The following is a 14,090-nucleotide window of genomic DNA, read 5'->3' on the forward strand; positions in this document are numbered from 1 at the left end:
TTAGGCTCTTACTTTTCGAGTGAGAGAGGAAAGCATATTTCTGGTTCAACCGATTCTTTTCTATCCCATTCCAAATGACACCACTTCATCTGCTGTTCTCTGGCTACAGTACTTTAGCTCATTTCATGTAATACTTTTATCCTGGTGTCAACATTATACAGAGCTCACCTACATATTCCAAGAACCAGATACATTCCCAAATCTATCAGATATAGTCTCTTTCCCTGTAAATCCATCCGAGAACTACACTCCACGCAAATCCTGTTCTCCCTTTTTTTTCCCTGCTATTCTTATTTCTATAATCCTCAACTATCTCTCTGTGACTTTTCTGTCTCTCTTCCCATGCCACTTTCTTTCTCCCTTTTTTCCACACTCTCCCTCACCTCTTCATGTCCCTGTCATCCTAAAATGCCGGCCCTCAGACCTACATCCACTCACGGAAAATATGCAAACAAGAATAAGTGATTTAGCATCTCTCATTTCAATATGTTTTCTTCCCACTTCTCCTCCTCCTCTCTCTCTTTAATGCAGCATGTCTAATTAAAAGGCATACAAAACATTACGACTCTGGGACTTCAAGCTCATCTCCTCGCAGATCTACGGTAAAAGGGTCAATAATATGATGAAAAGTGCTCAGAAAAATTAAGCCCACCATTAGCTGCTTCACACCATCTGCGTTATTGCAGCGTGCACACGCAGAGTGAAGTCATAAATTTCAAACTGATTTTTCTTAGGAGGGCATGCATTGCTGAGTTTGTTCCTGTCGTAGTAAAGCATTATTATTGTCCAGGAGAGGTGTCACGGTTAATCTAATTCACTGACAAGATGACAGACTCCGGTACTACTTGGGGACGTGTAATCACAAGATAGTTGTTGGGACAATAAGATGTGGGTGTGTGTTTTTGTTCTAAAGGCCAAGCTTTTGAAATGACATGCAACAGACCAAAGACTTCTCTGCCACCTCGAAAACCAGGCCATTACTCTGCCTATTGATATTCCATAAGAGTTCACATTCTAAGGCTTCTCCTCTCTTGCATCCCAGTTCTTTGCACTGATGTGACAATCTTTACTTTCACAACCAAAAAACAACACAACATAGAACAACACAGAACAACAGTTCCACAAAGATGCCGTCAAAGGGAAGGAGGTCGATCAGCCATTCTCCATTTGTGTTCTCAACGAGGCAGACTTTCCTGTGGAGTCTATGGCAGCTGAATACTAAAGAGAGAGCCAGGCTGTGATGTGGAGAAGGTGCACAGGTGTCAATCACCTCCCCAGAGACACCAGGTACCTCTGCAAACGAGGGAAGAAACGGAGACTTGGACTATATTCATTGATACCGCTCACCGAGGTAAAGAGTTTCAAATGGGTGGAATTACAGGATCAATAGTGTGATTAGCAGAGGCCTTGTAGCTATAGCGTGTTGTTGGCAATCCATTGCATCAAGCTAAACCCAGGGGACAGGGGGGCTGTTGCTCCTTCCAAGCATGGAGGCCTAAGGAGAAGGAGGAGTGCATGAGAAAGAGGCTGAAAAGAGGTCCAACCAGGGCCAGATGTAGTAAGCCTTTAAAATAGATAACAGATGTTTGACAATGTTATGCCAAAAATAAATGTCTACCTCACGTAATCTCTGATCCATCTCCTTGAATGATGGTATACACTTGAAAAAAGTGTTTTGTTTGGTAAGGACAGGACAATTTCTAGTAAGTTTCTTCTATTCTTCTGTTATAATAATGTAGTTAAACTGCACTGGTGGAGCCTGAGACATGCATTGCAAGCAAGCAAGAAAGAAAGAAAAAAGAAAGAAAGGAAACAGTAACTGATTTAAAAAAAAAGCGGCAGACAGATGGCAGAAATTGTGAGCTATTTGAATACTGAATATGTATTTGTTCTCTTGGGATCTAACTGTCAGTTTTGTTCTACTTTTCTGTTTGAAAAGCAAATTAAAACACAGTAACTCTCCAAATAAAATTAACCATACTAACATGTACCTCTCATATAGTGTTATGCACAGCAAGAGGTTGAGGAACATCACTGCTTGTTTAAGCATCACTTACATGCCACAACTGGACTTTCATACAAAGAAAAGTGATACGTCAGTCAGATGTCTGCGTATAGATTGCTCAAAAACTTGCCCATTAGCGCGTATCTTGTCCATTATGTCATACAAAAAATAAAACTGAGAAAGAAAGACGTTTTAAGGTTTAGGTTTACCTATGGCTGATATGAATTGTTATTGTCCTCTATCCATCTGTGTACATTTATCCTTTCTGAAGACATCCTCTGTACTCAGCTATTGAGTTTGTTGTGTTGCATCTGCCCTTGTGGCCAGTGCCAGTAAAGTCCTTCAAAATGCAGCCAGCACACTAGAAGCAATACATTTCACGTCACAAGGAATCTAAATATGGTGGACCATTAATTTCAATAAAAGCTACTCACCAGTGCATACACTGTAAAACCTTCTCTTGCGTTGTACTTGGGTGCCAATAATGCACGCTCATTAGTGGCTTTTTCTGGCTGAGCCTCTATGTGTGTGTAAATGGCACTAAAATCATTATCTTAATATGGCTCAAGTCCAACTGAAATTAATTTACATGTTATTTTTCAGCTACGGCATAGATATCTGCTCTATAAATAATTTCTTATGCTTTCCTTTGAAATTAATATGGAGAAATTTACATGTAATATTTTTTGGTTATGTCCCCTATCTTTGCTGTAACCAGAGCCAGAATGTCATTAGTTCTCTTGCTATGTAGATGGAGAACTTAAACAGCAAAATAACTATATTATTTAATTTTAAACTTTATCACACTAAGCAGTAATGTCACCGTTCTATCACTGGCATGTGGTCACTCTAACAGCCAGACACCAGCCTTCCGCACAACACGAAAACAACAGACTTTAAACAACAACAACAACCCACATTAGCTTTCAAGCTACTGAAATGTGTCCTTCTAAATTACATAACTTACTAACGGGGAAAAACATCTTTTGCTGCACTATGGCTTGCTGAATGAGCAAACAAAAAAACATCCACCAGGGAAAAGTACACTGCTAATGTCAGTTTGCAGGGTAAATAGCTAATTTGTTACCCAGCTATAGCCCATTAAACTGTTTTAAAATCTTACCTGCAAGTGTCTTATCGGTCATTTTAGATACTGGTATGGTCCTCAGTCTTCAATTGAACTGCTAACAAAACTGCCCGCCAGTAGCTTGTTACCTACAGTTCCCAGCGTACAGTAAGTTTGTTTACTTTGTCTCTCCCTTCCCCTACCTGGGCTCAGTAAGCTGGCTCCACTGTCCATGATAAATACACTAACTAACAATAGCGAATCAATAATAAATTCTAAAATTACTTTGACATTTTTTGTTACTGCAACAAAGGACGACTACATTTGATTCAGCCATTTTCTTTTTGCAGTGCACACAGAGCTTTCAACAACGAGTCCACCATTTTTGCTGGCGATCTACCGCTGCAGGGGGAGAAATGTACAAAAAGCTACTGTATGATTTTACTGCAGCTAATTTTTTGTCTTTTTGGCAAGACTTTGATTACATTCAGAATTGTTAGTATTTCTTGAAAATATGTAATAACAATTAACCTTGCCTCCCAGCACAATTTCTAGACAGCATAACATTACTTGGATAGACATACTGTAAATGCTTTAATTCAATTGGAACATGCCATTTGTCCACCACAAATAATTGATGCTATTATTTGCATTCCCTGAGCTCTTTTCTCACATAGGCTATACTGGTACATACTGTATGTTCCCGATATCGATACCGTAATTTCTGTCATTAAAATCATCGGAAGTCTTTTCAATTCCAACACTATATTTGATTAGACATATGTACCATCGCCAGTCTGTATTTTAAATTAAGTTTAAATCAGTTTAAATAGTGTTTCATAATGATCCTAATTTTAAAGTACCAGTCTAAATGAGCCAGAGGCACTTCCAACGTTTACCAAATTCCAAAAATGAAAAAATTTGGATCGTCTGGTTGCGCTAAGCACAAAATGAATCTGGCCATGCAACCTCCAATAATAGACTGTAAAGTGAGTGGTCCAGCTGGTTTTTGTCTTTTTAGCTCCCAAACCATGCCTAAATATGACTGCCAAAGAAAAATCCCTAACAAGCAGTTCACTAAAACACAAGTTCATGACATTACACATAAAAATCACCCTTGGGTCCAAACACAGTGTGCTTTTCCCTTTCAGCAAATTTGGGCCACTGTGGCCCAGCACATATTTAGGGAGGTGACGCAGGGAAGCTAACCTCCACTTAAAGTGGTACACCAGCAGGCACTCTGTCTCCTGCCCTCAGTGCATGGCTCAACAGTACCACCAGTTTCCCTCACTTCAATCCGGTCTTTATGCATTTCAAGCTGCTGGCTCTGACGTACTCGCTGAATTTCATTACAGAATGCTATTACATGAGCAAGCTGATGGGCTGGCCGCAGGATGAGAAGGCCAATCAATACAGTCACTATCTGCCCCCTCTAATCTCTGTCGCCTGTGTTAGCCTTGCTATCTGTAATAGATCTTAAGGATTAGGAGGGCCCTTCGTAAGACACTTCTCTTTGGTTAGAACTGGCCTAGGACCCATGGGGGCCAGCCCCAGTCATGCTGACCTAGCGTGAGCCGCATGGGGAGTTCCAAAGGGGTGGTGACAGCAACACATTCACAAAAACGGAGGAGAAGTAGTGGCATGGATAAAAACAAAGATGGGGTGGGAGAGAGAGAAATAGGGGTATGTCAAAGGTGAGCGAGGTGATGAAGGCAACAGAGCAGCTATGACACTGAGAGACTGATAGAGGCAGGAAAAGAAGAGAGAAGTGGACAGTGGAGTGGGAAAGATGGTGGGTAAACAGAGAGAGTAAGGCAAAGAAGGTAAGGGAGCAACGGATGAAAAAAGAAGGCGAGAGAGAGAGAGATAAGCAGAGAGGAGGATAAGCACCAAGCCAGGAAAGGCGAGAGCCCATGTAATTTCTCTAATCCTCCTGGCATTTATACTTTCACCAGAAAGATAATGAAAATGAAAAATAAAATGGAAAACTTCCCCTCTCAGACTAGGCACAGTTTTTTTTTTTTTTTTTTTAAATCTGTTGCACTGCTCGACTTTTTTCTTTTTTGCTTTTTTCAGTGCCTCAACGGGTGTGTGCTGAGTCAACAGAGTTGTCTATGTCTTATTACTTAATGTCATGGTCAATGTGCGTAACTAAGGCCTTGTTGATATCTATCACAGTAAGAGTATGATAGATAGATAGATAGATAGATAGATAGATAGATAGATAGATAGATAGATAGATAGATAGATAGATAGATAGATAGATAGATAGATAGATAGATTTTATCTGAGTTAGTTGCTTTGCAAGATTTAACATACAACATCTTAAATTATCCAACAGTTTGTAAAGTAGTTAAAATTGGCGACAAGATAAAAATGCTGCTTACCCCTTAATGCATCAGTAACTATCCAACAGAATAATGTAACAGTCTCACAGGGGCCACTCTGATACTTTTTGATACTTAAAGTACTGTACTTCGTAAAATTATGAATAAATTACATATTTCTTGTTATGGAGTATGTTTACACTGACATATTAATACTTTTACTGATGTAAAAGATCTCAGTACTTCTGCTGCAACAAGACAGATCTGGCTTTTTTTTTTTTTTTACTCTACAACAAATACTTTTTATATGAATTGTAGCAGTGTGTGTACAGATTCTCTCTCTCACCCTCTCTCACGCACACAGACTCGGGCACACAGACAGGAGATTGAACTGAAGTAATTGTGAACAAGCTGGAGGGCAAGAGCCATGTCCAATTGTTTATAATGTGCATGGCATGAGAAAACGGCTTCAATACACTTGTAAATCAAGACAGACAGCAGCGAGCCAATTAGAGAGACGTCACTGTTCACAGCCTACAATCCATGTTACTGTTGCTTATGCTTGTCAGGATGACGAGAATGCATGGCAGAAACCAGAGGCCCAGTCAGTCCAAGTCAATCCCTGAACATCATTTCCAACAGAAGAAATGTGTTGTTTACATTTACAAGTAGATAATCTTCACATGAAAAAGTGTGTTGACTCTTTAATGTCAAGAAGAGTGCTACTAGCTACTATTTTGGTTCTGTAGTTTACTTTTATCAGACATAGACTTTCACAGGAGCGACCTGTGTACACAGTTTGTTGATATAATAACTCAATAGAAAACAGTGAGGAGTTTTTTATTTAAAATTCCTGTGAGGATTTAAAAGCAGTTATGTGCTGCACCAAAGGACGCAAAAGGGCTCCTCCCTCTTGAGTGAAATATTAAGATGAAAGAAAATTGCAGTGCTTTCTAGGTGGTACACAAAGCACTTCACTCTCATCTACAGCTCCTTCTAGACTCAAAAAAACCTGTCCCCTTTTTCTAAGCACATAACAATTAACCTCAAGAACAACCAGGTCAGAACGAAGTCATTTCAGTCATTTTCAGTCACATCCACAACTCTGATGATGCCACTGCCCCTAATTCTTCCTGAAAACTCACTCTGTGATTGGTTAAGGCAAGAGCCAGATTAATGTTTTTGTACATCCCCAGGCGAGCAAATGTAATTGCAAAGCGGAAATGTACAAAAGCCAAATGTACTAATCACCACTATAGCCCAGTATTATGTTCCTTCCAATGATGTGTATGATCAAGAAGACATGGTGAAAAACTGAGATTCTGTTTATCAATGGTTAGCTGTGGCCTTGAACTGTGTTTGTTATGCAAGTCCTTGAACGTCCTCCACAAATTTAGCCTCAGTTTTGCAAGTTTGTTTAGCCTGTGTTAACTGTCAAGGCAGTTTAATTGATTTTTCCATTCAGTATTTATCTAAACAAACTATATGTGAGATAGCAAATGCATGTAGAACAAATACACTGTTCAAAATAATATCTTACAAGCCCCTCAGAAACTCTCAGCAGCTGCCACAGTTTACTACTGTTTTCAAGTAACTTTTATGAATTTCACCAAGGTCACCGAAAGCATGCTTATAACAACCCTAGCGGCCCTCCAAGGGTTAGTCAGAACCCTTTCACTACCGACTGGACCCTTTTACAAGTAACACTCCCTTACTCTGTGACTCCACACATTAGTTCTTCTGTGTTATGATTTGAATCACAGTAGTGTAATGCAGTGCTGCTCTTACAAGACTACCAGCTGCTACGAATTTCGGGCATTGGGCAATTTGTTGTCCCCACAACTTGACCCATGAGAAGAACACAGCTAATGCTACATAGATCCCTGCCCCCTTTGCACATTCATAATGTGGGAAGAACAACACTGAATGTGGAAGAGCTGCCAGTGATAGAACAGGTGTTGAAATAACATGAAGAGGTCTAGTGAGAATTAGTGGTAAACATAGCAAAGTGAAATGACTGACTTCCAACTATCTAGCTATTTAGCCTTGCTTGCTAGTTTCCACGTTCCACGAGATATATAAATTCAAAAGCATGACGGGTCCTCACAAATACTGACTAATGTAAAGGGACAGATCTCTACTCAATATCTAGGCTTGTCAAAGAGGGGAACAAATGTCTTATATCAACGTTAATAGGCTATACAAGGCTAAAACATGCTTAGGAGAGTTTTGCACCACAGAAGTTGTCAATGTTTTCTTAGACATTTCTTATTTGGTTATGTAAAATTATTTATTTATTTATTTATATATTTTTTAAACATAGTTCATCATATTCAGGCCTAACTGAACAATGATACCCAGTTATTGTGGTGTTTTCAAATGTTTCTCTCATCTCTCTGCTGGATAAGAATTTAGCATTTAAAACAAGTCACCTTTTTTTCTTTATCAGGAAGTAAGAACAATAACATTTATACCATCAGTTAAGATTTGTTTTCCTGAACTCTGGAAGTACAGAACTTAATTGGGCACAAACAAAATTAAATGTACAATTTTAAAAATGGTAGAAAAAGCGTCATTGTTTTAAAGTTTCCCCACAACAACATCATTGTGAACAAGTGAGAAAGATGAAACCCTATAATAATTAATGAATGAGTTCATTCATTTATTCATTATCTGTTTATTTGTCTTTTTAATTGGCAACTAATGTCACCTAAGCATAATCAGACGGTGTTGCATTGGTGATCAGGTGAGTGCCTAGCCTCTGTCAGCAAGGGCGCGGTTCTGTCAGAGTGACTGACAGAGGGCTTTTGAATGGCTTATCTCCTGTATCCCGTTTTGCTGTTGTGGCAAAATCTACCTATCTGTGCCTTTACAGCTGTCCAACTTCATTCAAACTGCTCACACAGTGCTCAAAGCGCAGAACATTTCCACTCAGTTTATCCAAGAAACATAAAGAAAAAGACCATAGCAAGATCTTCAAATATAGGTCTCTGGTCGAAGTTCCGACTTCTAAAGCTGAACTGAGGTGCTGGCCTGTTACTCATACAATGTCCTATATTAGTCTCAAATGGCAAAATGGTCAGTGCAGACTTATTAAATATCCTAGTCTGCATCCACCTTTCAAAATATTTGACAACACATGCTTTACAGGTGAAATAAAAGAGAAAGAGCAAGTAATAGAGACAGCGGACAATTAATAAAAACAAGAGCAAGCTTACAAGTACACAAACCACTAAGAGAACAAAGTTATGAAATCGATTAAAGGTCAAAGGAAACCACTGAGTTTTATAATGCCTTTTTAAAATGTACACTGATCTACTTCTCTGTGCCTTTGCAGAAAGCTGTTCCAAAAGTGAAGCGCTACATCTGCTAAAGACTAGAGAAATTAAGTCAAAGTTTCTCTAGGGGAAGTTGGGTATTTTTTCCCAAACTCCACTGCCTTGCATGATGCCTAATGAACATGTAAACAAATACTACTTTTAGAAAATGTATGATTTTAAAACACTGAATTTAGTTGATGATTTTCAGCATGGCATGTTTTTAAATAATCAGCAACCCAGTACATTAAAGCCTCTGGAAATTTGGCTCTAATAGTAAAATACATATATGATATTAAAGATGAGTGCCTCACTAAGCATCCAAAAAACTCTGAGTGAAAATAAACGTACATAACTATTAGAAAACCAAGTTTTTTTTAAAAAGCTCATTTTGCTGCTTAGACCATTTCTCAAGACTGTGTTGGCATGGAAGATCCCGTTTTGATTGACATCTCCCTCGTTTTGACTGACACCTCCTTGGCAACAGTCATGCACAACAATGGCACAAGGGAGAGTCAGCGTAGTCCAGCCCTGTATGTCTGATTCAGAATCAGAGGATGAAGCAGAAGCCCTTCCATCTGAAAATTATTAGTTTTCAGCTGGTCAGTGAATGTTGAGTTACATACTGTTGTGCTATCCATATTACTCCTGAGTAGAACAGTTTACATATACATGCAACATTAGCTGAGATGCTCCTATTCGTTCTCAAAGCTATGAATGCAATGCTAAATTATGGCTCTAGTGTTAGCAAGTGCCGTATTATTATCTTATTCTTGTTATCTTTGAGCTTGCCATGGTTTCCCATTTGACACACTCACAGGTTCCTCTCCGTGATTTGTAACTGGTTAGGTGTTGATCTGTGTAGAAAAAGGTAAAGTAAAAACATATCTTAGCAAAGATGTGATGATGCCCTGCCCTAAGTAAGAATATTTTTCCATGAAGTTTTAGTATTAGCATTACTTATAAGTCATCAGGCTCATTGGAGCTGTGGTTGTCAATGTAGAGTCACTATACGTGGATTTTTTTATGATTGGTTCACGGAATCAATTTCGTAATTTTCATAATAAATGTCCCAGAATAACCTTGCCCAATTCAAACCCGATATCAGGAAATATCAGGAAAGTTTACAAAAAGTTAAATGATAATATTTCAAATTTGGATTGAAAGTAACTTGTGATACTTTTTGATGCTAATTATTATGTACATAAGACCCTAAATTACATAGTGAGAAAGGCAATTTTGGATTTTGGTTTCCAGTGGCTTTCAAATTAGTTGGTTTAAACTGTACACACAAAGATTTCTGGTGCTCATAAGTAGCTGAAGAGACATTTAACTGCAGGCATTCATTGTTTTTCCCGCGTCAGTAGCTTGAATTCACAGAGGGTGGGAATGAAACCTTTGCCACTTTGGATTATTAACGAACACAGCATTAATTTCTGTATTACAATTTTACTCATAACCATCTTGTTTAATTAGGGAAAGTAACCTATAATATGGTGGTATTTAAAGCCTAGCATTTGTCGTTAGCCAACAGAATGAGGACGACACAAAAGTACAAACATTTCAATGAACCCAGCGAAGCATAAAAGTGTGAACAAGACATTGGTGTTCCCTCCCTGCTGAAAGGAGCATTCAGGCAGGCTAAGGCTTACTGAATAGTGACAGTAGTAACCATATCTGGATCTCTTGTCTCTGTAGGTGGTTATACTTGATGTAAACTCCACTAAAGGCCCCCAACAAAGTAGGATATCAAAATTTAGCCAGAATTTTACATCATGTTTTATATTCTTGGTAGAGTCAAACGCATGACTTTACTTTTGAAAGCACACCTATATGATTCTCATTTAATTTAGTTAAAATACTTGAAATAATACGATAGTGTGGAGTGGGATCCATTTGCAATGACTGTCTTTAAAGCTACAATCTGTATCTGATGCCCCACCCTGTGCTTTTTTTCATCAACACTGAAATAAGGAATGTGGTGGCTGAAACCTAACTATGCCACCTCCATGTGTTGGTATTAGCATGGAACGCAGACTGAAGATCGATATGTAAAAGCTGACAAATGAGCAGGATAAAAGTAGGGGTATGATGTGTACCAAAGTACAGTAAGTGTCCTCTATTGATTTCCACATACACTTCAACTGAAGAATTGTATGTAAATATAAAAATGGCTACAACATCCTATGTGTTTTAGCTAAGGGTGATCTCATACTGCTATTTAGTGTCACAATGCTAGAAAGTAGGCCATTTTACAATGATACATTTTTGTTTGGTTGAGAGCCCTACAGGGACAAACACATTCGGTAAGGAAACAAAATACTACTTTTTACTTGGATTTTTAGAGTTTTCATGGGTTGAGACATTTTTTAAATGATGCTGATCTGCAAGTATGCTCTTTCGTTGTTAATGCAATGCAATACTGAATGTGCGTTATGTGACAATTCCTTCATGTGACAATTCCTTCAGGTGCTTTTACAATTTTAAAATTAATTAACTACTTCACATTTTCTAATCCCGCTAACGTCACTTTGACACTTTGTTGGGTGAACTTGTTTGCTGTCTTACCAGGAGCTGGATGGAAGGGTTGACAATCAGTTTCATCTGGTCCGGGACGTATTAGCTTGGCACAAGGGCTGGAGATGACGGGAGGCAGCTAGCTCTGCCAAAAGAGGATGAATGCAATCACGTTTTGTTCAGCCTTAGAGGGTGAGCGAACCCCCTGGCAACACTGTGCAGACAGGACTTCTAGAGTGCTGCTGGGTGCAGTCATCAGATTTACCCAGCTGTCGATGGTCAATAGATACCCCAAACTGTAGGCTGCCCACCTATTAAACCACCATGTCGAGCTGTCTATTTCTATATGTTAGAGGCTCACAAAGAAACACTTGGTCCAGACTAGAGCAACACTATTTTTCACAGGGGTTACCTGTGCAAAACACATTTGTGACAAACAGTTTGCAACACTGCTGATATTATCGACTGGCATTCACTCAGTGTGTTATCAGCTCTGCCATCGCTCGTGACTGTGAACTGGGCTGTAATCCACAACATTAAAAACCAGTTACCAGTCCACAGTTCAACTCTGAACCTGACTCCACACACAGAGTACACAATTACAGAAAACATTTACATGTGTACAATGCACCTAAACTAAATATTTTTTTTTTTTTTACTGAAGTAAAAAAAAGCCAAATTAATCATTCACAACAATAAGCACATTTTCACGCCTGTAAGAGTAAAATTATGTATGTTTCACACAATTCGTCAATAACCGCATTGCTGGTTGAAAAGCAATGTAACTGCAATTTGTTTACTTTGGTAGTTTAGCTAGCCCCGCTGCCTCTTTGTCTCTGCTAGCTACCAGGTTTTCTAGCAATAATTCTTGACTTTTACGCAAGTCTCGTATACACTATACGCTGTTTACAGTAAAAACAGCAGACCGCCACATTAACTGCTGGGGATGGTCTACATTAATTTTACATTTTACCGTGTTCTAACTGGCCATTAATGATAGCTGCTAGTACTTTTTACCAGCCCGTGACTTGCTTACGCAAACTAACTGAAGCTAATCCCTTGTGCTAATCGCTAATGCTTCCAGCACATACACATACCAGTCTTGCACGTCAACTCAAAATTCACAGGGTTACCCGCCCGCAAACACACGTTCGTCGTGCTTACTGGCGTTTATAGTGTATTTTTCATACTGTATTTTGTCACCAAACCGGTGGCTTTGCGGTACTCTTACCTGCGCAAATCATATTTACGCAACACTGTTCTGGGCCAACTCTGCCCTCGCATTTGACCGTGACCTGGGTTCTCGGCGGCGAGAGATACGCGCACTGATTCGGCCGAGCTCAGATCGCCCTCTGTTGATCTTTTTCATACTAGCGCTGGCACACAAACGCTTAACAGTCTAATTCATTGTGGCATAAAGACGTGTACTGACAATGAGCATTTGAACGAATAGCATAGGTTAAAAAAAAAACAAAAAAAAAACTGAGGGTTGTTCTGAACGGGAGTGGATCAGCGAGTTCGGCGGTGCACAAATTATACAGCCTCACGGCCGATCAACAAGCTGACAGAGGCCAGGACAGAGTGTGCGCCGGTCTCTGCCAACACAAATAGCCATTCAACTTCTCACAGCAGACTCAGCTGTGCTTGGGTGGCGCCAGGGGGGGTGTGCATCTTTGCTTAATGTTTTCCGTCGACGGAGCAGAAACATAGTTTGTTTTAGGCCTGTCACGGCCCGTTGGGGGTCTCGATGGTGAGATGCCCTAACGCATATGGATAACCACACACTGATAACTGGTAATGGTAATAAACCACCTTTGTCACAGTACTCGGGCATAGCAGAGTAGAATGGATTAGACCAGGCATTATTTTACCTTTCTCGGCCACATTTCACTGCTGCTCTATGAAACGCCGAGCCAAGCTCATTGCGTATTCTGCAGAGCATACAGCATATGGTGTTGTATTAAAAATTTGGAGGTAAATCCAAAGTTATGAAGCAGTTGAAGCGGCACTTGGAGGCCCAATGCAGCAAAACAACTTAATGTCACTCACTAATCTAGTTGCAGGTGTTCAGAAGAGCAGAGCTCAATTAAACCAAATTGGCTTTCACACAGTTATTCAAATTAGTTTAGAATCAAACACTCACAAACTAAATATGCTTACCTGGGCAGAATCGCCTTTTTCTCTTCAACTCCATCCCTGCTCCCATACCAGGACACTTTCAAGATGGGAGGAGCTGAAATAAAAATGAATTTACATTTAAATCAGCCTGGAAGCTGAACAAAAATGTGATCAGGGCCTGAGCTTTTCCCACTGCCTTAATCAAAGTTTTGATGTGATGACACACGCCCCGTGAGAAGTTGTCTGGCCAGTATCTCAAGAGAAGACCAAGGTAATAAGTTATTAATGTACAGCCCACACTGCAATTAGGCACCAATTAAAACCACAGGTTGTGTGTCTGACATATTACCAGACTCAAAACCCTTTAAAACTCTCCCTGGCTTCTCACTGATTTCTAACTCTTATAAAGTAAATGTCATTTCCTGATTATAGTGCAGAAGAAAAAAAACATTCAAAGAGCGCATTAAGTGGCATTTTTCTGTTTTTAGGAATCCTGGCTAAAATTAACCACAATTAAAGCCGTTTATTTAATTATCCATTGCTTACAATCCAGGATTGATACAAGTTATTATGTTGCCATCCAGGATCATACCTATATCTGGTGTGAGTGTATCTAATCTGGATGGCGAGTTACTGCATACAAGTGATGCAACAGGAATAAACAAAGTTGTATTAGATTAGTTTAAATCCAGCTTTGCAGTAGCAGATGTGGTACTTGTGTCGAAATCTGATTTTGAGTG

At 39.4% G+C, this 14,090-nt stretch overlaps 1 protein-coding gene across 1 annotated transcript in view; it reads right to left on the reverse strand.

The window, feature by feature from the left end:
- LOC120783218 (cadherin-22) overlaps window positions 1-12,798 on the reverse strand; it is a 235,114-nt gene extending 222,316 nt beyond the window's left edge. Inside the window, exons 1-2 of the mRNA XM_040116033.1 lie at window positions 12,464-12,798; window positions 11,284-11,377 (exon numbers count right to left, since the gene is read on the reverse strand). The gene's annotated coding sequence lies outside the window, so the exon portion shown is untranslated. The remainder of the gene's footprint in view (window positions 1-11,283; window positions 11,378-12,463) is intronic.
- Between the last annotated feature and the right edge of the window lie 1,292 nt (window positions 12,799-14,090).

Source organism: Xiphias gladius, chromosome 21 (assembly GCF_016859285.1).
Source record: "Xiphias gladius isolate SHS-SW01 ecotype Sanya breed wild chromosome 21, ASM1685928v1, whole genome shotgun sequence".
NCBI lineage: Eukaryota > Metazoa > Chordata > Actinopteri > Istiophoriformes > Xiphiidae > Xiphias > Xiphias gladius.